The following is a 24,926-nucleotide window of genomic DNA, read 5'->3' as shown; positions in this document are numbered from 1 at the left end:
AGCTTTCTTTGAATATTGCGCCGAGGAAATTTTGCGATGGGTGATTCCTGCGACTCGCATCGCAGCGTCGCGGATCGCGTCGTCAAGATGTGTCATCGCAGAAATTCATGATTGCATTCATCGCAGATCGCAGATTGCAACTCGCAGATCGCAGATCGCGCTCAGTCATTCAATCATTGTGTGCTGCTTATGGGATGTTGCGATATGCGACGTCGCATATCGGCCGTCGGAGATTTCTTAGGATTTTTCTTTTAAGAGCGCTTCATAATGTATGCGATGCGATGAATTTCACGTCGCTTCTTCGCAGTTTATTATGCTCATAAGAAAACGTTTCATTCTCTTTTCGTGATGCGATGCAGTTTTAGGGAGTTGAATACAAAAATTTTCATAAAATGTTTTTTGGATTTTTTACTAAGGGTCCCCATTTGCTTGGTGTTATTGCTAATACCAACCAAAGAGGGGGGTTGTTGGTGGCCACAATAGACTATAAAAACAACTTATAAATGGTATAATTGCTATAAAAGTATAACACCAAAGTAAAGGATGTTGAGATCATGTTATATTATAAGGACTATATAACTGTACAAATTGTGGTCAAATTAAATCTTTGATTAATGCATCTACTTACAATGTGACTCGTTCTTCAGTTGGAATACAATATGGTTAAAGCGGAAATTTAACTTAAACCGATTTCCAGGAAACATGCATCTTTTGAAGGATGTGTATAATAGAACCTATAAGTATCCTTGAGTGCAAATCATAGTAATTGGTGAAGTAGCACAAATGGTATGGACCCGTGAGTCAACTAAATGATATTTAACAATCTATTGAAAATAGATTGATATCATAATTTGTACAAAGAAAATTTGAGAGGATCTCCTATGAGATTGCATTGATGAGGTGTCCAAACAACATAAGGAAATGTTGTGTGATTCAAACAAGAATTCATAAACAAATAATTGAGCTTTTGGTAAACGTTGATTTAATGTTAAGAATGAGCTAGCATGTAAATACTTCGAGATCATAAACACTTACAAAAACAAGGAGTGTAGGATTCTAAGTAGTAAAAACTTTCATGTATGAAATTATGTATGGTCAATAGGTTTTTGAAGCATGAATAGGGCAATAGCGAAATATACAAGGTGAATTAATGATCTCATAAATATTAAGCTTCAATAACTATGAGTTAATAGTCTACACTAGAACATTAAGTAGATGGTATGCATGAATCCAATAATATGCAATGGAAATAGAACATTAAGTAGAAGGTATGCTTGAATCCAATAATATGCGGTTGAAATTGTAACCACATGGCATATGGAATTGATTTACACATGATATAAAATATTTCTTAATTACATAGATGAACAATGAAAAATGAATGTTGGTATGATACTAACATAGTGGAAAAATATGTGGATAAAGTTTATGTCATGCAGGTGATACCATGAGGATGGTATTATAGGTTGTACCACAACTGGACTATGTACAACAGTACATATGGGACCATATGACTACATATGCTACAAGGTTGAAAAATGAAATACTTATTGGTGTGTATAACATACCTTGTGTGCAGGTATGTTGTAGTCATTGAATGGATGTGTGGTTAGGTAAACAAACCTTGAGGTTACCCAGAAGAATGAAAGTAAGTTGGTATAAGTAACTATGGTTAATCATGGTTTGATTACAATGAATATATCTATATGAATATATATTGTGATGAGAAATAATCTGTTATGACCTTGTGGGCATATCAATGTGGAAAATATGCTAACTGATGTATTGTATGCAGAGAAACTCCAGGAAGCAAGTGTTCGAAAAGAACACAAAGGCTTAAAAGAATGAAAGAAGAGGCCATGCATTCTTTAGATAAAATAAATAAGGAATAAGTTGCTTTAATACTATTAAGTAACAGATTATGGTATTTATCATAGTTAAACTTTCCATCGAGAAATTTTCACAAATGGTTTGAAAAATTTGCAACAATTAGCTATGGAAGGAGAGATGCTCAAAGTACTCATTGTGAGTTATGTAGCTATGGAAGGCAAGAAGTTGGGAGCGCTCCTTATGAATAAGGCACATTGGAGGAAAAAAATTGCATCACATGCCAGAGCCATGAGAGCTTTTGATTCAGAAACTAGCTACTTGTGAACGAGAACATGAAACAATGATACACCAAGGAGGATGTAAATTTAAGAGGGGAGTATGTAACACCCCTCCACAGAGTACTACGTTATTGTAAACCTAATCTAAGTTAAAGCTAGGTGTGATATCCTCCCTTTTGTGCCAAATTTTGTAAACCTTAGCTGAGGAAAGCTAGGTTTTATACCCTCCTTTGTGCATTAAACTATTCTACACCTAAGATGAGGAAATATAGGTGATATATGAAATGAAAAGCAAATGTATTACTAAATAAATTAATAAAATAAATCACTTGGAGGGTGGAGCACCAAGAGAGAGGAGATGCTTTCCAAATCCCATGAGGAAGGGGATAGAGATGAATCTTTCATGATAATCTTCTAGATGTGATTCTAGATAAGATTGGATGGATTGGATATCCATCAGATGGATGCGAGATAAAGATCCATTGGACATAAAATATTTGTGGGAGTTAAAGGCAAGATTTATGTGGAAAAGCATTGTGGGAGATAAAGATGAGCTTTTTTGGATAAGACCTAGGAAATTGGAAAAATCCATAAAGCGGGACACCGCTAATGGTAACCAAATCATGAAAAAGGGTATTAAATAGGCAATGAATCAATAAATTCAGTGAGTTGATCCTTGGAAAGATGTTCAACTCAGGGGGAATTAGAGGTGATTAATGAATGGGTGGTGGTGCTCCTCCCTCCGAGTGAGATTTATTTGGACCTGTAGTTTGCATAGAATGGTTGTATGTTGACAATTACTCTCTCTCTCTCTCTCTTTCTTATAGTTTCGAGTTTGTTTATGAGAATATTTTCATAAGTTTCAGTTATTGTTCTTGTTTTCTATGAGATGATTTCCAAAGTTTCATCGCCATGAGAAGGTCTCTTGAATTACATACATTTATATATTAAAAGACTTAATGGTTTTTTCCTCTACTCTAGTGAGATTCACATTCATGGTATGGGTTATATATTAATCCTTACTTATTATGAAGTTAAAGCATCTAGCTAAAATATGTTTATGGTTGATTCTTATCTCTATATTTATGGTTAACCCATGTAGCTCAGTTGTATAGATAAGGAATTATATGTGTCTTGTGTCTGTGACCTTTAAGGTGTATGAGAAACGATTGTATCAATGTAATTAGTTGTTGATACTGGTGTCACCGTTTTAGATTTCTCATGATTGACTTACATGTGGCTTCCTAGTGTGAAGTTATGAGTAGAAGTACATTAAATGAATCGACAATTTTAATGCCCATGGAGGGTATAATATTACACATACCTAAATTACCTATGATAATGTTTCTTATGTAATAGTTGTAGATATTATGGGCTTGAGGTGCATGTGAGTAATCCTTTAACCATACTTAAGGAATCAAAAAATGATAACTAGAGTGTGAGATGTTAATAATTTTCGTAATATCTCCTTGAAGTTATCATTTTGAAATGTTTATAGATAGTGTTAAGATAGTCGTTACACTTAACATCAAGTGGTAACTCTCGTGCATGTGGGACACTTTAAGGATCATGCTTCTAATTGCATAAGTAGAGGGACGACTTCAGATAAGAATAGTTTAATTAGCTAGTTATGTATGTTGAACCAGGGGTTGGTCAAATTACCTTGATGATGCTTAATTATATTAGTAATGCATGGTCAATGTCGGCCATAGTAAACATGAGATAATACTCCATTAGTGTGGGTGTGTATTAAATAGAAGATTATATAGGTTTCATGCCATGCATTTTCCTTCATACTCAATGGCGATTTTGTTATATATAAGTTTTTTATATGAATCTAAGGGTTCCCATTACAGATCCAACAATGCATAAAACAATAATGCAATATTATGAGGTTTTTTAGACTATTAAGAAATGAGTATAGTAATAGGAATAATATTGGTTCCCCTCACGATAAATATGTTACGTGAGACAATAGTTAGATCTTAGCTGTAAAAAAAATAAATTTTTTGAATTGGGAGCCTAATACGCTATTATTTTGGATAGGCCTATGAGGTTCATTACAATGGTGTAGTTCACCAAAGCATCTGATAGAATCATAAAAATAAATACCCTTCGGATAGTTACATTGAAACAATTTCAAACTCATTAACTCATTTCCACATCGAACTGGAATACATGACCACAAAATTCATTAAGAGTCGAAATATAGATGTATTTTGTTAAAAAAAAGTCTAGATATGAAGCATCTTACAAAATTCATAAAGAGTTCTATGAAGTATTTGATGAAAAAATATAGGAAAATACCTAAGCGGTATAAACCTTGAGATGGCTTATATAAGTCGACAATATCCAAAACATCAAAATTACTACATTTTCTAACCAACATCACCATCGTGGCTGTAGCCTCAAATACCAGCTATTATAACTCATGAAACCCTCTATCACAGAAATTGGTTCACAGAACCAAGGCACAACAAATATAGTTTCCAACACACCTTGAAAGTGAGGAAAGGAGCAGAGTTTAGCAAGGAGGTTTCCCTCGAAAATGTACGGATAAAGCAAGGGTTTTGAGTGAGCTTTAGAGACCTTACCTACACAATAAATCAAATATGAGAACCCAAATCACTATATTAGATTGGTTCATAAATGACTGCAATAGAGGAAGCTAGGTAGCCATTGAAGCAATGGCCAAGCCTACACAAGAACTATTGGGCACAAATAAGGTGTCTTTTAGAACTCCAAAATGCATCAATTAATTATGAACATAGGCAAGTCCTTTTGTTTCAATAGTGTACACAATATGTGTAAGTGATGGAAATCATTATATCTATAGAGGGTAATGCTTTAAGATATCTTATTAATTTCGATACAAGAGTAAATGGATCAAGTCATAAACATCAAGCTTGTAACTGCAAGGAAATTAGCCTATTCAAATACCAAAATCAATCTTGATCAAAACCAAAACTCAATCTATATTAAGTGGTTCTAATTGAAATTACATCAATCGAGTGAACTGTAGCAATAACAGAGCTCTTTTAGCTAAATTTAAAGTTCTGCATAAGAGCGATAAACCCGATTTAACCAATAACACTATGGCTTTTAATTAACAAAAAATGATTCTTAGCTAATACTGAAATCAGTTGACAACACAAATAAATGAAACCAGTCAACGGAAATAAGAATTAATTCAATGATTATGCAAACTCAATACTGATGAAAGTAAATCAATTGTAAATCTATAAAACAAAGTAATTAAATTTGCAGTAAAAGAAAAGTGAATATATAGCACAAGGAACAACAACGAAATCCACTACTGACTGGGCCTAAGCCGCAAGTGATTACTGCTTGATTACTTTAGACTATTGTGAATGAACAACAACATGAATTATATATTATTCATCAAATCCGAATCTCATTATAGCAATATGTCTCCTTCATAATAATATTCTATGTATTAAAATTACAACTGAGGTAAAAGGAGAAAAGTTAAGTATCTCTATTATGTTCATTTTTCCCCTTTATAATCAAAGAGAAAAAGAGATAAATGTGACTCCTAAGGATCAAGAGAACGTAAGGAATTCACAACCAAATACTATTATTAGATAATCTTTCATCTTGTGATGATCCTCCTGATTGGCTTATTGATTTCACTGCACAAGATGTGCGTTGTTTCCTCTCTTTAGCCTTTGCTATTCAATAGTTTCAACAAGAGTTGTTCCATTCCCTAATTTCGGCATAAAAAGCAATGACAGTTAGTTTTGATAGCCAAATCACATCAAAAGTAGTTTTCTTCACTATCTATTGAAATTCTATCAAAACTTTATTTCATCATCGCACAAATTCATAAAAAGGAGGAAAAAGATAGTGCAATCAAGAGTAAATTTATACCTATTGCATGCCCCAACAAGAACCACGGAAATTTCGCCGAAGTAAAAAAAAGGAAACAAGATATAATCTTTAAAGACAATGAAGTGCCATAGTTGAGCAATGCTTACTTTAGGTTGTCATGGAAGAAACTCTTTCCTCAAGACTACTAAAGACCAGGTCATACCCTTCAAAGCTATTCTAGAATGACCAAGGAACCCACCAAATAACTCATCAACCATCACAACACACTGAAGAAACAATGGAAAAAGGCTTAACAAAGTAATGTTAGCATCAAGCGGGACAAAGAAATGCACCTAAAGCATGAGAGACGAGCTTGTCGAAGCTATTCACTTGGTTGCAATGACAGAGCAGAGCACCAAGACAGAGCATGGAAAAATGAACCAACCTTTCTGCCAAAACAGTGAATAAACCATCCAACCAAACCTCAAACATGAAGACCATAAATTGTATTAGAACGAACGGTGGATAGGCATTCAGATGCAAAGTTTTGAGACCCTTCAAATGCATGGTAAGTAATGTCATTAACGACAACACAAGTGGTGAGTACATGGATGAACGAACATGGTAGGAGGGGACCTGAGGGCTCTCCCACCTTAATGGAGGGGAGCCTGCCCGAGTTCGACCAGTGCATTGGGATTAAATGTAACTAGCTGTGGAGTGATCCATGTAGACTACCAGTATGGAGACCACCTACAAACCCTACAACATATCCTCTAACCTTAGACAATAATGCAATTAAATATGTTAACATTGTTCAATTATATGGGTCCACGAAGTAATGGACCGGGTGAATGCATATAACTATTTACATAACAGTTTATATTTGATAGGTAAAAGATATTCTTTTTAATAGTTAGGATGTTACAAATGATATGAGAGCCGAGGCTTGCATACTAAGACTTATGGGTTATTTTAACAGTTGATTAAGATATGATAATTATATATATATATATATATATATATATATATATATATATATATATATATATATATATATATATATATATATATATATATATATATATATATATATATATATATAAAACATAAAATAAACTAAGTTTTGATTGAATATGAACACATAAAGTGAAAGTGGGAATTGTTATTAGCACCAAGGGTAAAATGTAGAGGAGCCCCAAACCATCGAGGCAGCTGGAGGTGAACGGTGGATAGGCATTCAGATGCAAAGTTTCGAGACCCTTCAAATGCATGGTAAGTAATGTCATTAACGACAACACAAGTGGTGAGTACATGGATGAACGAACATGGTAGGAGGGGACCTGAGGGCTCTCCCACCTTAATGGAGGGGAGCCTGCCCGAGTTTGACCAGTGCGTTGGGATTAAATGTAACTAGCTGTGGAGTGATCCATGTAGACTACCAGTATGGAGACCACCTACAAACCCTACAACATATCCTCTAACCTTAGACAATAATGCAATTAAATATGTTAACATTGTTCAATCATATGGGTCCACGAAGTAATGGACCGGGTGAATGCATATAACTATTTACATAACAGTTTATATTTGATAGGTAAAAGATATTCTTTTTAATAGTTAGGATGTTACAAATGATATGAGAGCCGAGGCTTGCATACTAAGACTTATGGGTTATTTTAACAGTTGATTAAGATATGATAATTATATATATATATATATCTATATATATCTATATATATATATATATATATATAAAACATAAAATAAACTAAGTTTTGATTGAATATGAACACATAAAGTGAAAGTGGGAATTGTTATTAGCACCAAGGGTAAAATGTAGAGGAGCCCCAAACCATCAAGGCAGCTGGAGGTGCCTTATGTAGAGGCAAATCTAGAATTATGGGTGCAATTGTGAGAAGAATCGAGATAGTATAATGCTGCCGTGCTGAAAACATTAAAACAACTTCAAGCAGAGATGATGAACCTCACGACAGATAATGAACAGTTAAGACAGGAATAGGAGAAAATATTTAAAAGTCTGTCTAATCGGCAAAATCAGAGGGGACGAGACCCTAATACAAAAAATAGAGAAAAGATCCCAATTGCTCGTAATGAGGAAGATAATGCACAATCTGGAGAAGGTCATAAAGAGGAAGATAATGCAAAATCCGCAGAAGGTTATAAAGAGGAATATGATGGGCATTCAAACAACGTTTTTTTATCAAAGTAAGCCAAAAAGGAAGAAGAAAGAGTTACAAGGCGAGTTCAGGAAAATCAAACCCTCACTATTTGAAGGAAACTTGGAAGAGGCAACAGAAGTTTGGCTAATAGACATGGGTAAATACTTCCAGATTTATGAATATACTAACAAACTTAAAAGAAGGCTCGTAGTTTACTAATTACGAGGAAAGGACATCCTTCAGTGTGAAGAAGTTAAAACTGTAAGAATGATTGATGAGGAACAAGTAACATGGCAATAATTTGAGAAACAGTTTAAAGATAAATATTTAACATAATGTTATTATGATGAAATGGAAAAAGAGTTCCATGAGTTAAGACTCGCAACCCTGACCATGGATGAATATGTATCATGCTTTACTTCGTTGTTGTGATATGTTCCATATATGCAAGAGGAGAGAGCTAAGATTCAACCATTTATTAGTATTTTTCCCAACTTCATGAAGGAAAAATTAGAATTAGGTTATCCAAGAACCATAGACGATGTAGTACGAAAAGCCTGTTATTAGGAGATGAAGCAAAAAAACGAGGGATCTAAAGGAGCTACTGCAAAAAAATGAGGAACTTATCACCATATAGGGATCAGAAAGCCATAAATGGCACAAGCAAAGGACCTTCAAAAAATTTGCAATAAATCCGCCAAGAACTTAGACATTCACTGAGAATTTATAACATGAAGGAATTAGCAGAACTACTACTGAATAACCACAAAAATTGCATGCAGAGAAACATATTATTACAAAAATTGCCTGCACAAAGCTCGAATTGAGCAACTTTTTAACATGAAAGAAGCCTCTACGATAGGGGGGGATGCAGAGAAGCACATTATTACAAAAATTGCCTGCACAAAGCTTGAATTGAGCAACTTTTTAACATGCAAGAAGCCTCTATGATAGGGGATATGCAAGGATGATGCCTAGAATTAATATTACTTTGGACTATCATGAGGGGGGATATCTGCCCACCATGATCGAATGCAGAGTTGTGATTGCCAATTTTTATTTGATCAAGGTGCTAGCCTAAGTTACATTAGTCCTAAAGTGATAGAAAGGTGTCAACTCAAAGTAGTAAATATAAGAAGTCTTGTCTAGTTTAGGTAGCTAGCACAAATTAGAGTGTCTCATAAATATTTAAATTAAATTATTATTTAAATTGTTCGAGGTGTTAATGTAATCCACTATAGAATTTTGCAATAATATATATTGAGATTAAAAATTTAAAAAAATGGCTAACGATATTTAAGAGAATTAGGTAGATGCTTAAGTCCATTCAATTTTTTGGTGGATATGTGGAGTGAGTGATTGAGAAAACATTGTGGCCACTAGTTAAGGGTAGAGTGTGTGAAGCTTTCATTTTAAATGCCGGATTGAGTTAATCTTGTGCACCTTCCTTTTCTGGAAATTAAATTCATTGTTCACTCCCACCCTTTTCCAAATTAAAAAATAGTGAGGTGTACCAAAAGAAGTTGGGCCACATTAATGTAATCGATTGTACTTTTATTTTTTAAATAATATATTTTTAAATGAATGTTTTCTTCAAACGGTTAGGGTGTTAATGTAATTCACTATGGAATTTTATAATAATATTTTTTGAGATTAAAAATTATGAAAGTAGTTAAGAATTTTTGAAAGAGAATTGCCTAAAAGATTAAGTGAGTATAACGTTTTGTTGGACATTCCATCTATCATAAAAAAAATTGTAAAGTTAAAAAGATGGTGGTGTGAGTGAAGGAGAGAGTTTTTTTTATCAATAGTGATGGGTGGAGTGTGTGGAGTGTCTACTTTAAATGTTGGATGGACTGAATCTTCTACAATTTTTTGTTCCAGAATTTTTAGGAAGATTATTAAATATGGAAATCTCCAGCCACATATCCATAAAAGTATTAATCATTATTAAGATCAAAAGAGTTAATTTTATTTATTCACAATGATTGTTAAATTTAAAAATAAAATTATTAATGGAAAAAGGTGAGATATGAATAAGGATATACTTTTAGAACTGAGACTTCTTAAATAACTAAGTTGAATTATGATGAATTTATCTTTAGTTGTAGGGTTGATTTTGAATATTAGTAAGAAAAAAAGTACCATTAAAAAACTTATAAGAAAATAAACTATTTAAAATAAAATATAAGAGAGTTTAATTCATAAATTTGAAAATATTTAAAAAAATAAATATTTGAAATTAAAAGATAAAATTTTTAAAAAATCATAATATACATATTAAATTAAAATATATAAGTATAAACAATAAGTTAAGATCCCTCTTACCTCATAAAATAGAAAAATGATTATGTAACCATCTCTAAATTTAAATATTAAGCAAATAAACTTACAATATAACAATTTCTTTAAAGATGGATATTTATGTCCACGTTTTCATAGATATTATTAGCTTGTAACAAGAATTTGTTACAATGCCATGGCTCATCAATATAACATCCCAAAAAATCATCTCTCAATTCACATTTAAAATATTTTATAAATATTTTATTTGAATCTAATTTTATAACATTTTTCTATTATATATAAAACAAAAAAATATTATAATTAATTTTTAGATATATCTACACCTCTATGAGATAAAAATATATAAGATAAAAATATTAGCTCAAAATTAAGATCTATTTCACCATAAAAATCAAAATAATAGTTATGTAACCATATTTAAATTTCGTTAATAAACATAAAAAAACTTAATATTTACAATATAAAAATATTTTTAACCATGTATATTCACCATTAATTTACCATGGATATTATTAACCATAGCATACCATGGGCCAGTATGATGGCCCATCAATACCACATGCCCAAAAACTATTCGTACTTTTAGAATCAAAATAACACTTACAATTAATAAGAATTTTAACCACTTACCATGGATATTTTTAACCATATCATGCCATGGGCCAATACCATGACTCATCAATACCACATTGCCAAAACCTATCTCTCCTTTGAAAATAAAAATAATTTATAAATATTTTTAATGAGATTGTCTTTGGGATTAATGACATCATGAAGATTTGGTCAAAGTTTAGAACCATCTAATAGGGTTCATCCTCTGAACAAAGGTGAGATTGTCTCCATCCCAGTATACCATGGACGAATACCATGGCTCATCAATACCACATGGCCAAAGTCCATCTCTCATTTCAAAATAAAAATATTTTATAAATATTTTTTAATGAGATTATCCTTGGGATTAATCACATCATGAAGATTTGGCCAAAGTTTAGAACCATCTAATGTGGTTCATCCTTCAGAAAAAGTTGATATTGTCTCCATCCCATTATAGGATGGGCCAATACCCTGGCTCATCACATCTCTCATTTCAAGATAAAAAAAAATTTCTAAATATTTTTTAATGACATTTCCTTTGGGATTAATCACATCATGAAGATTTGGTCAATGTTTAGAACCATCTACTTTGGTTCACCCTTCTCACAAAGGTGAGATTGTCTCCATCCTAGTATGGAAGAGTTGTTGTAATGTCTAGTTATATTCTGTTATCTACACATTTTGACCCACTCAAATTAAATAAAAATGAAAAATAAAAATATTAATTAAAACATTTTAACTCATTAAAATTATATAAAAATAAAAATTAAACAGAAAAAACCAAATTAATAATTAAACTATCTAGATTCTAGATCCATAACTTTGGATCTATCAAGCTCTCAGAGGGATCAACTTCTAGAGGTGCAAACCTAATAATTTTCCCCCTAGAGATTTAGAAAAGCTTTGAGAGGGATAAATTTCTAGAGGTGTAAACCTTTCTTAAGTTTTTCTATCACACATCCACAAGTTATGAAGAAAATTCATAATAAAATTATTGTAATTTAAACATGGAACTATTTCTATTTAAGAATTTATGATTTCGGAGAGCTGTAAAGTATTTGCCAAAGTAATTCACGCTATTACGAAATATATCTGTTATGCTATAAGTTTACGACATGACATAGCATGACCCTTGCATGATTTCTGTGACTATAGTTTACAAGGTTAAAATTAAGGTGGGCTTTCTAACTGAGCCATTTTTCCCTTCGACACCTGACTAACTATACCATCACTCCACGGTATTTAAGCATGGACTTTATTACTATCTCATTTTCTAAACTATCATTAATTTTCATCACTCGACCTCGAATGCTACATTAATTCTCTGGATGTTCTATTGGCCTAGGTGGAGGCATATCCTCCCTACAGTCTTCCTTTTTGTAGACATTCATCGTCGACCTTAGGACTAACTCCATATAAATGGCCTCCGGCTGTTGCTCATATTGAATGGTGGAGGAGAACCATAGGGTGCTTTGCGTCGAAAGTAATGTCGTCATTCATTCTTTCTTTCCTTTCTTGGAGATGGAAAAAACATGCTCGTTGTTGGGTGATTTTTTTACTCTAAACTGGTTCATCATTGCCATACTATGAATCGTAATCATCTCTAGCTTCCCTTGCAGGCATATTAGCCTCTCGCTTGGCACTCTACAGTGAGGAGGGTTTGCACCCATGTATTAAATCATGTTATGTCAAAGTTCTTTTGTTTATTTTCTTAGGACTCAATCATTATCACAGTTATTATTTTTGTGTTTCAACTTTTAATCCTATCTACTCCTCCAAGTTTGGATGGAGGTTTCTCCATGTGTTAACATCCTGTGCGGGTTGCTGGAGGAATCTCTTGCTCAACCCTCTCAGCGTGATAAAGTTGCTACCCGGTACATGTGCTTGCGTAAAGTTTTCGTGTTAACGTTCTTTCCTGGTTGAAGGTTTCGGCTAGAGAAGGAGGCTTAACTTGTTCACTATTATGATGTTAATGTACTTAACTGTAATTACTTTGAACATTGCTGACCCTTAATGGGTGATGGAAATTTTTCATATTTGCAAGGGGGTTTCACAAACCACTATTAATTTATCAATTTTAAGTAGCTGCACTTATTTTCAAAGCCAACCCTAAAAGGGGCAAAATGTATTTTTGTATGTTTGTGCTGTTCAATAGCCAAGCCTCACTCATTTAACTACCCTTCGCAGTTATATATTAGAGGAATTTGTAATGCTATTCAAGTGATTTACAATTATTTATATAGTGTTAACTTATTTATCATTTAAACATATTATGAGAATGACCTGTTTTCAGTAGTTCTTCGTCATTTTTGTAAGAGTTAATAGTATATTTCCTTGTCTATATTTTGAGTAGAAATGGTAAATTATTTTACCTAACCACAAAAATAAGACAACAAAAAGTTTGAATTTTCTCAAATCAGACAGTGGAGGTGAATATTGTAGGAAAGAGTTTTATAGCTATTGTTCAAAGAATGAAAAACACAGAGAGAAGATAGTTCAAAGAACACCACAAGAAAATGGTGTGTGAGAAAGGATGAATAGGACAATCATGGAGCATGCAAGGTGGGTGAGATTGCATGTAGGATTGCCTTTTACAATTTTGGGGAGATGCTATAGATAATGTTGTTTGTCTAATAAACAAAAGGCCTTCAAGTTCCTTGGATGGTGGTATTCCAAAGGAGGCATGGACAAATAAAAAGGTAAAGTACTCATTTTTAAAGACTTTTGGTTGTGAAGCCTTTGTTAACATTAATAAAGAAAATAGAACAAATCTTTAGGAAAATCAAAGAAATGTACCTTTATTGGATATGGTGTTAATGATTTTGGCTATTTATTTTATCATTATGAAAAACACAAAATCATTAGGAGTAAATATGTCATATTCAATGAAAAGGTTTTATATAAGGATCAACTACAGGAAAAGAAATAGGAAAAATAAAACAGGGAATACATAGTGCTTGACGAGATCAAAGGAAAAATGGTGGTGCGTGAAAATCATAATGATCAACATCCAGAATGACAACCACAGCTGCAAAAAGCACCTCAAACACCTGAAAGTGGTTTTAGAAGATCTACCAGGATAAGTAGACCACTGAATGATACTCTCCTTCATTATATTATGTCTTGTTGACTGATTCTACTGAACCAGAATGTTACGAAGAAGTAGTACACGTAGACACGAGGAAGAAGTGGGAGCAAGCCATGAAAGAAGAGATGGACTCCTCAACACATAACTAGACTTCGGACTTAGTCACGTTGCGTGACCGTAAAACAACATTGTAGAATAAATGGGTTTACAAGTTGAAGGAAAAATATGGAGGTAGAAAAAGGTATAAAGCTAGACTTGTGGTGAAAGGGTTTGCATAGAAAAAGGGTATAGACTTTGATGAGATATTTTCTCGTGTTGTTAAAATGACTTCAATCAGAACTATTTTATGTATAATAGCAGCTGAAGGTTTTCATCTTGAGCAGTTAGATGTAAAGACAACCTTTCTCCATGGAGATTTGGAGGAAGAGATATATATGTGGCAGCCACAAGGATATGTAGTAAAAGGAGAGGAGAAACTAGTATGCAGGTTGAATAAGAGCTTGTATCGATTAAAACAAGCTCCAAGATAGTGGTATCCAAAATGTGATAGGTTTAAGTCTGAACAAGGTTATACTAAATGTCACTTTGATCATTGTGTTTATCTCAAAATGCAAAATGATGACAACTATATTATATTGTTATTGTATGTAGATGACATGTTTGTTGTAGGTTCTAATTGCAGGAAGTAAATGTGTAGAAAAGAAAATTGGTGAACTCATTTGTAATGAAGGATTGCGGTGCTGCAAAGAAAATCCTTGGTATGAGAATAACTAGAGACACGAAGAATCGTAAATTAACATTGTCTCAAAGTGAGTACTTAGAAAAGGTGTTGAAAAGGTTTAATATGCAGAATGCAAAACCAATTAGTATACCTTTGGCTAGCCATTTCAAATTAAGTAAAGAGGAGTGTCCCAGGACTCAGGAAGAAATGGCTCATATGTCAAAAGTTCCATATGCATCAGCAGTTGGAAGCTTAATGTATGAAATGGCCTGCACACTGCCTGATATTGCACATGCAATAGGAATAGAACATTGGATTGTGGTGAAGTGGGTTCTCAAGTATTTGAGAGGTACCACAAATCAAGCATTATGCTTTGGTGGTTCAAACATTACTCTATAGGGATGTGTTGATGCATATATTGCGTGTGATAGAGATAACAGGAGGAGTGTAACATGGTATGTGTTTACTGTAGGTGGAACAAATACAAGTTGGGTCTCAAAACTGCAAAGTGTTGTTGCACTCTCAACAAAAAAAGGTAGAGTATGTTGCTGCTATAGAGGCTTTTAAAGAAATGAATTGGTTAGAAAGGTTTCTAGACAAATTGGGTAAGAAGAAGGATTTTGAAAGTTATATAGTGACAGCCAGAGTGCCATACATCTTGCAAAGAACTCTGCATCTCATTCCAAGACTGAACATATACAACTCAAGTACCATTTCATATGGTCAGCGTTGGAAGATGGACAACTGAAGCTGGAAAAGGTACACACTAGCCAGAATCCTGCAGATATGTTAACAAAAGTTGTAACCTGGGAGAAGCTAAGAATCTGCTCAGTTTCAATTAGTCTTCAGGTATGATGAAAAAGATGAGAAATAGCCAGGTCCAAAGTGGAGTCATTATCCAACAAATGAAGCAAGGATGGAGTTGCTATAGTCACTCTCCAAGTGAGAGATTGTTGGGTGGGGAGCTTGATTATGGTTTTTTATTCAAAGGTATCTCCACATTGGACCTGAGTTCATAATGGGGTAGCAACGCCACCCATCATACTTGCGCTGCAAGGGGGGTCCTCGGGGGCAACCCTAGAAGGCAACCACTCACTGTATATGAGTAAATTGTATTGTGTCTATGTAGATATTTATTCTTAGTGAGGAAGAGAGAGGAGATTGAGAGCGAAGAGGGAATTATAGTAATTCTATTGTAGGTTGTATCTGTTTAGTTTGTTGGATAATATAAAACGAGGGATTGGTTGTTTCTCCGTCGACGTAGCCCAAACTAGGTGAACCACGTATATCTGTTTCTCTCTTATTTTATGCGTTTTTTGTGTTTATATTTCTGCAATATTTTAAGTCTTCCATTACTTTGTAATATATAATTTTCTAACAGCATCGTGGCATCGCATGGTAAAAGAAACCCCTACGCATTGCACTGTGTCCACATAATTATCCAGCCAATTATTTAGCATGTCTATCTTGAACGTTTGCTATATTATTAAGAATCAAATTGCTATTTTATTAAGAAGCAAATTCCAATGGGAGAGTGATATCACAGTGTACAATCCATCGATGCCTCCTATGCAGAAAAAGCTATCAATGCCTTCAACTCCACTTTTCTATGTGTTAATGAATATGGGAAATAGAGAGTAGAGAGGCTCAACATATTTTTCATGCCTCACTACGCAACTAGTCACATTGGCAATATATTATTAGCAAACTAGATGCCTGCAATTTGAATAAGAATATCACGACCACAAAGGTTATCATGTACACATTAGACATATAACTAATTACCATGAGTTATAAAAGCCACTTTATAATAAGAGGATGATGCTTAGCATGATATTATGTCGATTTTAATAAGTTTCGGTTATATATGAAAAAATAAACTATTCCTCATTCTGTTTGTTATTTTTAGTAAATAAAAATGAGAAAATGTTTGTTTACAGGTAGGGAAAATTTATGCATAAGGCATGATGAATGAATATTGAAATTTTTTGAGATAAGTGCAACATAGAGTTGAAAACTCTTTTGGAAAAACTTGGAAATTCTGCATGGAAAAATTAGTTTGTGTGGATTAATAACTGCTCATTTGGAATTGTGAAGAAGTGTTAAAGCAATATGGATAATGATTTCCCGGGAAACTTTCCACCTGCAAAAATTTATTATTTTTGTATACATCATTATGTTTTATTTATAGTTATAAATTGAGGCAGCAGCAATATGTATGATGAGCAATTTCATTGTGATGCTTCTGACTCTCATTACTTAAAGGATAGCTATAGAGTAGGTAGTTGACACCGTTTGGGTTGTGGATCTGTCTTACTTATTATAAAAACTCCATGGGATGAATATACTAAAGTGGAACAACTTACAATAACCTTGTTGTGGGATGTGCATATATGGCTGTACGCGACATCTAGTAAATCTAAATGTAATCATCATTACGAAACAAATGATGCCTATGGTTAACTAGAAAAACATTCATGCTGAAACCACGGTACATGAGAAATTATTATGGTATAATCTACAGTTCAAGTTATATATGCCATACATTGATACTAGTTAACTAATCGTGCATGTTGCTTAAAAGAAGGAACCTCGAAGAAATTTATTGGGTGCATAAAATGATGTATGCATTTCTCCAAGTTGGGAGTTTGTGCTCAATTAAAGAGTCATTGTACTTACATGCTTGTCATAACCACAAAGAAATATTAATATTTAAGAAGCCTTGGAGCTAGTATGCTAGTTGCCTCACAAATGGATAAGAATATAATATTACATCATCCATTAAAAGTCAGATAATATGGAAAGTAAAAGGCAATATGAACATGAGGAACTATTCAATTCGTTATTGGGAAATGCTCTTACTTGTTAAATCTTCATTAAGGATATGGTTGTGCTTATGTGCATGTTTATCTTTATTAATATTCACAATAATGGTTGGGACTACATGCAAATGCATTATAATCTCATTGAAGTCAACTAAAATATTGTTGTCCTTGCAGACAATTAAAGTTGGGTATGAGATAAATTATTCTAAGAGGTGTATAGCATGGATGGATTCACAACTATAATGCAAGCAAATTTATACCTCTACAAGTGCTATAAAGTGAATTAACTAAAATGATAATTGTATAAAATAAGAAGTGTCAAACCCTAGTAAGGTTTTATGCAATGAAATAGGTTTTCATGAACAATGTTAAGAATATAAAGAGCATGTGTCTCAAATGTATCAATTAGTAGAGTTAGTGGTAAGTAGCATAGTGGGTAATTGTTATCACACTCATTAGAGCTACCTACTTATGATAGCATCTTCATGGACGATGATGTGTAAGCAAAAATACTTATATTTTGAACGTACGTCGTATATTGTGGTATGGTCTTGATGATATGCATCCATATAAGAAAGAGTCCTCAGTCTAAATGAAGCTCTATATGCATATGATGTTATGTGCCAATAGTAAAAAGGAAAAGTGTGCATGAATATGTTAAAAGTGAGGTTGAACTATAAAAACAACTTATAAATGGTATAACTCTTATAAATGTATAACGCCAAAGTAAAGGATGGTGACAGCATGTTATAGTATAAGGACTATATAACTGTACAAATTGTGGTCAAGTTAAACATTTGATTAATGCATCTACTTACAATGCGACTCATTCTTCGGTTGGAAGACGTTATGGTTAAAGGGGAAATTTAACTTAAACTGATTTCCATGACACATGCATCTTTTGAAGGATATGTATAATAGAACATATAATTATCCTTGAGTGCAAACCATAGTAATTGGTGAAGTAGAACAAATGGTATGGACCTGTCAATCAATTAAATGATATTTAACAATCTATTGAAAATAGATTGATATCATAATTTGTACCAAGAAAATTTGAGAGGATTTCTTATCAGATTGCATTGATGAGGTGTCTAGAAAACATAAAGAAATGTTGTGTGATTCAAGCAAGAATTCATAGACAAATACCTCAGATTTTGGTAAAGGTTGATTTAATGTTAATAATAAGCTAACATGTAAATACCATGAGATCATAAACACTTACAAAAACCATGAGTGTAGGATTGTAAGTAGTAAAAAATTTCATGTATAACTACATGGAATTATGAATGGTCAACGGGTTGTTGAAGCATAAATAGGGCAACAATAAAACATACGAGGTGAATTAATGATATCATAAATGTTAAACTTCAACAGCTATGAGTTAATAATCTGCACTAGAACACTAAGTAGAAGGTATGCATGAATCCAATAATATGCGATTGAAATTGTAACCACATGACACATGGAATTGATTTACACATGACATAAAAACTTTCTTAATTACATAGATGAAAAATGAAAAATGAATGTTGGTATGATACTAACATACTGGAAAAATATGTGGATAAATTTTATGTCATGCAGGTGATACAATGAGGATGGTATTATAGGTTGTACCACAGCTGGACTATGTACAACAATACATATGGGACCATATGACTACATATGCTACAAGGTTGAAAAATGAATTGTGTATTGGTGTGTATAACATACCTTGTGTGCAGGTATGTAACAGTCATTGAATGGATGTCTATCCACGTAAACAAACCTAGAGGTTACCCAGAAGAAGGAAAGTAAGCTGGTATAAGAAACTATGATTAATCGTAGTATGATTATGATAAATATATATTGTGATGAGAAATAATCTATTATGACCTTGCGGGCCTATTAATGTGGAAAATATGCTAACTGATGTATTGTATGCAGATAGACTACAAGATGCAAGTGTTTAATAACAACACAAAGCCTTGAAATAATGCAAGCAGAGGACATGCATTATTTAGATAAAATAAATAAGCAATAAGTTGCCTTAATACTACTAAGTAATATATTATGATATTTACCATAGTTAAACTTTGCATGAATAAATTCTCACAAATGGTTTGAAAAAAATGTGTGAGAGGTAGTCATGGAAGGAGAGATGCTTGAAGCATGCCTTGAGACTGATGTAGCTATGGAAGGAAAAATGTTAGGAGCACTCCTTGTGATTTAGGCACATCGGAGGTAAAATATTGCATCACATGGTAGAGCCATGAGAGTTTTTGATTCAGAAACCCGCTACTTGTGAACAAGAACGTGATGTTGTGATACACCGAGCATGATGTAAAATTTAAGGTGGGGAGTATGTAACACCCCTCCCCTATGTACTACATTATTTTAAACCTAATATAAGTTAAAGCTAGGTGTGGTATCCTCCATTGTGTGTTAAATTTTTTAAACCTAAGCTCTGGAAAGCTAGGTTCCATACCTTCCTTGGTGCGTTAAACTATTCTACACTTAAGGTGAGGAAATCTAGGTGATATATGATATGAAAAGAAAATGTATTATTAAGTAAATGAATAAAATAAATCACTTGGAGGGTGGAGCACCTATAGAGAGTAGATTCTTTCCAAACCCCATGAGGAATGGGATAGAGATGAATCTTTCATGATAAGCGTATATATGTGATTCTAGATAAGATTAGATGGATTGGATATCCACTGGATGGATGGGAGATAAAGATGCATCACACATAAAATCTTTGTGCGAGATAAAGGAAAGCATTTATGTGGAAAAGCGTCGTGGTAGATAAGGACGAGAGATTCCAAATAAGACCTAGGAAAATGGAAAAATCCATAAAGTGGGACACCACTAATGGTAACTAAATCATGAAATAGGGTATTAAATACCCAATGCATCGATCAATTGAGGTAGTTGATCGTTGGAAAGATATTCAGCTTGGGGGGAATGAGAGGTGAATCATGGCTTGGTGGTGGTGCTCCTCCATCCAAGTGATATTTAATTGGTGTCATTGGCATGAAATGCTTGTATGTTGACTCTTACTCTCCCTCTCGCTTATAGTTTCGAGTATGTTTATGAGAATATTTTCATAAGTTTCTGTTATTGTTCCAGTTTTTCTATGAGGTGATTTCCAAATTTTCCTCGCCCTGAGAAGGTCGCGTGAATTAAATATGTTTATGTATTAATAGTCTTAATGGTGTTTTCCTCTACTATGGTGAGATTAATTTGCATGGTATGGGTTATATATTAATCCTTACTTTTTATGAAGTTAAAGCATTTAGCTCAGATATTTGACCTTTAAGGTGTATGAGAAACAGTGGTATTAAGGTAATAAGTTGTTGATATTGGTGTCACCATTTTAGACTTCCCATGATCGACTTGCATGTGGCTTCCTAGTGTGAAGTTATCAATAGAAGTACATTAAATGTATTGACAGTTTGAATACCCATGTAGGGTAGAATATTGCACATAACTAAATTACCTATGATAATGTTTCTTATGTAATAATTGTAGATATTATGCACTAGAGGTGCATGTGATTAATGCTTTGACCATACTTAAGGAAGCAGCAAATCATAACTATAGTGTGAGATGTTAATAATTTTTGTAATGTCTCCTTAAAGTTATCATTATGAAATTTCATAGATAGTGTTAAGATAGTTGTTACACTTAAGATCAAGTGCTAACTCTCGTGCATGTGGGACACTTTAAGGATCATGCTTCTAATTGCATAAGTAGAGGGACAACCTCAGATAAGAATAGTTTAATTAGTTAGTTATGCATGTTGAGCCAAGGGTTGATGAAATTACCTTGATGATTCTTAATTATATTAGTATTGAATGATCAATGTAGGCAATAGTAAATGTAAGATAATACTCCATTAATGCAGGTGTGTATTAAACACAAGATTATATAGGTTTCATGGCATGCATTTTCCTTGATACTCAATGATGATTCTGCTATATAAAAGTTGTTTATATGAACCTAAGGGTTCCCGTAACGGATCCGATAAATCATAAAAGAATAATGTGATCTTATGAGGTTGTTTATGCTATTAAGAAATGAGTATAGTAACTAGAATATTATTGGTTCTTGTCACGATAAATATGTTATGTAATACAATAGTTAGATCTTAGCTATAAAAACCAATTTTTTTTTAAATTTGGAGCCTAATACGATATTATTCTGGGATAGGCCAAAGAGGTATGTTACAATGGCATAGTTCATCAAATCATGTGAGAGAATCATAAAAATAAATACCCTTCGGATAATTACATTCAAACCATTTCAAACTCATTAACTAATTTCCACAACAAACTCAAATACATAACCCCAAAATACATTAAGAGTCGAAATATAGTTGTATATTGTTAAAAACAATCCAAATATGAAACATCTTACATAATTCATAATTTTTTTTGTGAGGTATCCAAAGAGAAAATATAGGAAAAGACCTAAGCGTTGTAAACCTTGAGATGGCTTATATAGGCTAACAATATCCAAAACATCAAAATTACAACATTTTCTAATCAACAACACCATCATGGTCGTAGCCTCAAATACGAGCTATTATAACTCATGAAACCCTCTATCACATAAATTGGTTTACAAAACCAAGGCACAACAAATATAGTTTCCAACATACCTAGAAAGTGAGGAACGGAGCGAAGTTTAGCAAGGAGGCTTCCCTAAAAAATGTACAGATCAAACGAGGGTTTTGAGCGAGCTTCACACACCTTGTCTACAAAATAAATTGACTATGATAACCCAAATCACTGTAATAGCTTGGTCCATATATGACAAACCTTGGTGGGTAGGAATGTCTTACCTGAGTGGGCACTTACTAGCCATTGAAGTAGTGGCCAAGCCTGCACAAGAACCACGCAACCTCAACTGAATTAAAAAAAAAAGGAAAAAACATATAAACTCTAAAGGCAATGAAGTGTCACAGTTGAGAAATGGTTACCTCAGACTGTAGTGGAAGCAACTATTTCCTCAAGACTAATAAAGACCAGCTCATAACCTTCATATCTATTCTAGAATGACCAAGGAACCCATCAAATAACTCATGAACCATCACAATGATCGAAGCAGTGGTAGAAAAAGGCTTCACAAAGTAATGCCAGAAATAAGCGGGACAACGAAATTCGCCTAAAGCATGAGAGAGGATCTGGTCGAAGATATTCATAGGGTCGCCATGACAGAGCAGAGTGCCGAGAGAGAGCATGGACAAATGAATCAACTTTTCCGCAAAAACAATCAATAAACCATCCAATCAAACCTGAAACATCAAGACCGTAAATCGTATGAGATCGAAAAACAGATAGGCATCCAAGTGCATAGTTTCCAGACCCTCCCAAGGCATGGTAAGTAAAGTCATTAATGCCAACATAAGTGGTGATTACATGGATGAATGAACTTGGCATGGGGAGACGTCGGGGCTCTCCCTCCTTAATGGCGAGTGTAGAGCTATAAAAAGGGTCTCTTTCACCTCTAATTACCTCACATTAATATGTCAATCCGGGAGCGTTTTGTTATTTCAAAGAGTGTCTCAGTCTGAGGCTATCATTCATTAGAGTAATGCTAGTAGTACAGCATTCAAAAATACAAGAGTAAATGGATGCTTGTCTATAACTTTAAAGGAATAAATCACACACTCAGAAACTGGGCAACCTATCAGTCAAGGGTTCGGCAGCGATAGCCCATCCCTTTGGAAACTGATGGAAAGAAAATTAGAGCATGGACCACAGGGTCTGGGAGCTAGACAGTAAATGGCGAGGCTCACTACATCCATAGATCATCTCTCACACCAAAACAACAAATGCGAGTAAATGAAACGGCAGATAGAAAAATGGAACATCAAATAAGAAATCAAACATAAAATCTGGAATGGAACATCAATGATAAAATGGAACAACAATTCTGAAATGTTACAGCAATCAAACAACTAAGTCTCGCGAGAAATAATCAAACTCTATTCTACGAACTCAAATACACTCATCATAATCAAACAACAATCTTTCATTCTTAAGGCAAATCAAGCATCACACACTAATGGAACAACACTAATTTCTGATGAGTTATGGAACAGCGCTTGGAAATCATATACACACACAACACGCTTGAAGAGTACTTTGATCTAGCATCAATCGCAATTAACATGAATACGACTACGTTTCAAAATGGAACAACATTACTCCTGAATCGTAAAGAACACAAATTTCAGATGAATTCTATAACATGAATGCACAGCACAAAAGCTCTGTAATAGAACAATAATAATATTCAGTCAAGACTAATAACATTCAATCAACTCTAAAAGGATCATTAATATAGTGTAGAGTCAATACAACAGTTCTGTCCGTAAAAACCTTAATGAGTGAATCTTAACAGAGCATGTGATGTCAACTTATAAAACATATCGGATTACCAAATAACGATGATAAGCAAACCATGCAGAAATCAAATCGTAGTGATACAGAAGCAAGTGTCCTCCGCGGTCGGGCCCTTAGCCTCCAAGGGTACACCACTTTAAGCTAATCCAGACGCAGAGATAAGATAATCACCAAGTTTATATTAATGCATAAAACAAAAGTACAATGAACCAGTTTCAACGAGACTCGATGATCAAAGTTTGATCTTTAACAGAAAATTACATAAAAGCCTCATCCTCCGAAGCTAACAGTGCGGTCCCTTTATATAAGGGTGACGACAGAGATGTCTAAGAAACAATATAAATAAAGCAGCGATCCCTCAGGATCAAAGATCCTGCGGGATTCGCCAAACTGTTAATCCTTAATCACTTTTTTTCTCCTCTGCCGAGCTGGTGTCTTCTCCTCCTTTTCCGGGCCGGTTTGCTTCGATCTGCTTAGCCTTTTTTGCACTCGGTCCCCCATCAAAGGGACAATAGTTACCTTGTTCTTGTCTTTTTCTTTGGAACAACAGCTCTTCATTTTCACCCCTTCCTGCACAAGAGAGTGACAACTATCAGCGGTTAAGTCTTGCATACTAATCCCACATGTTTTTTTATAATTCTTTATTGTTTTCCACGTTCATGATGCAAAAATGTTCGCAAGTTCCACTGAAAATCCATTGAAATGATCATCAAAAACATACCTTTTTAGTACTCCACACACCCCCTTGCTTACCCTGTTTCATGCCCTCATGAAAACGTTGTAGTTGACATGCAAGGCAGTGAGAGAATAGGCTGGAGAAGGAATCTCATGCAGAGGCCTACAGCCATGGTAAGTGACTAGGTAGTCAAAGAAC

Source organism: Pinus tabuliformis, chromosome 6, assembly GCF_031772625.1.
Source record: "Pinus tabuliformis cultivar Carrire ecotype Pingquan chromosome 6, CPIR1, whole genome shotgun sequence".
Lineage (NCBI taxonomy): Eukaryota > Viridiplantae > Streptophyta > Pinopsida > Pinales > Pinaceae > Pinus > Pinus tabuliformis.
This window is presented reverse-complemented; position numbering follows the sequence as displayed.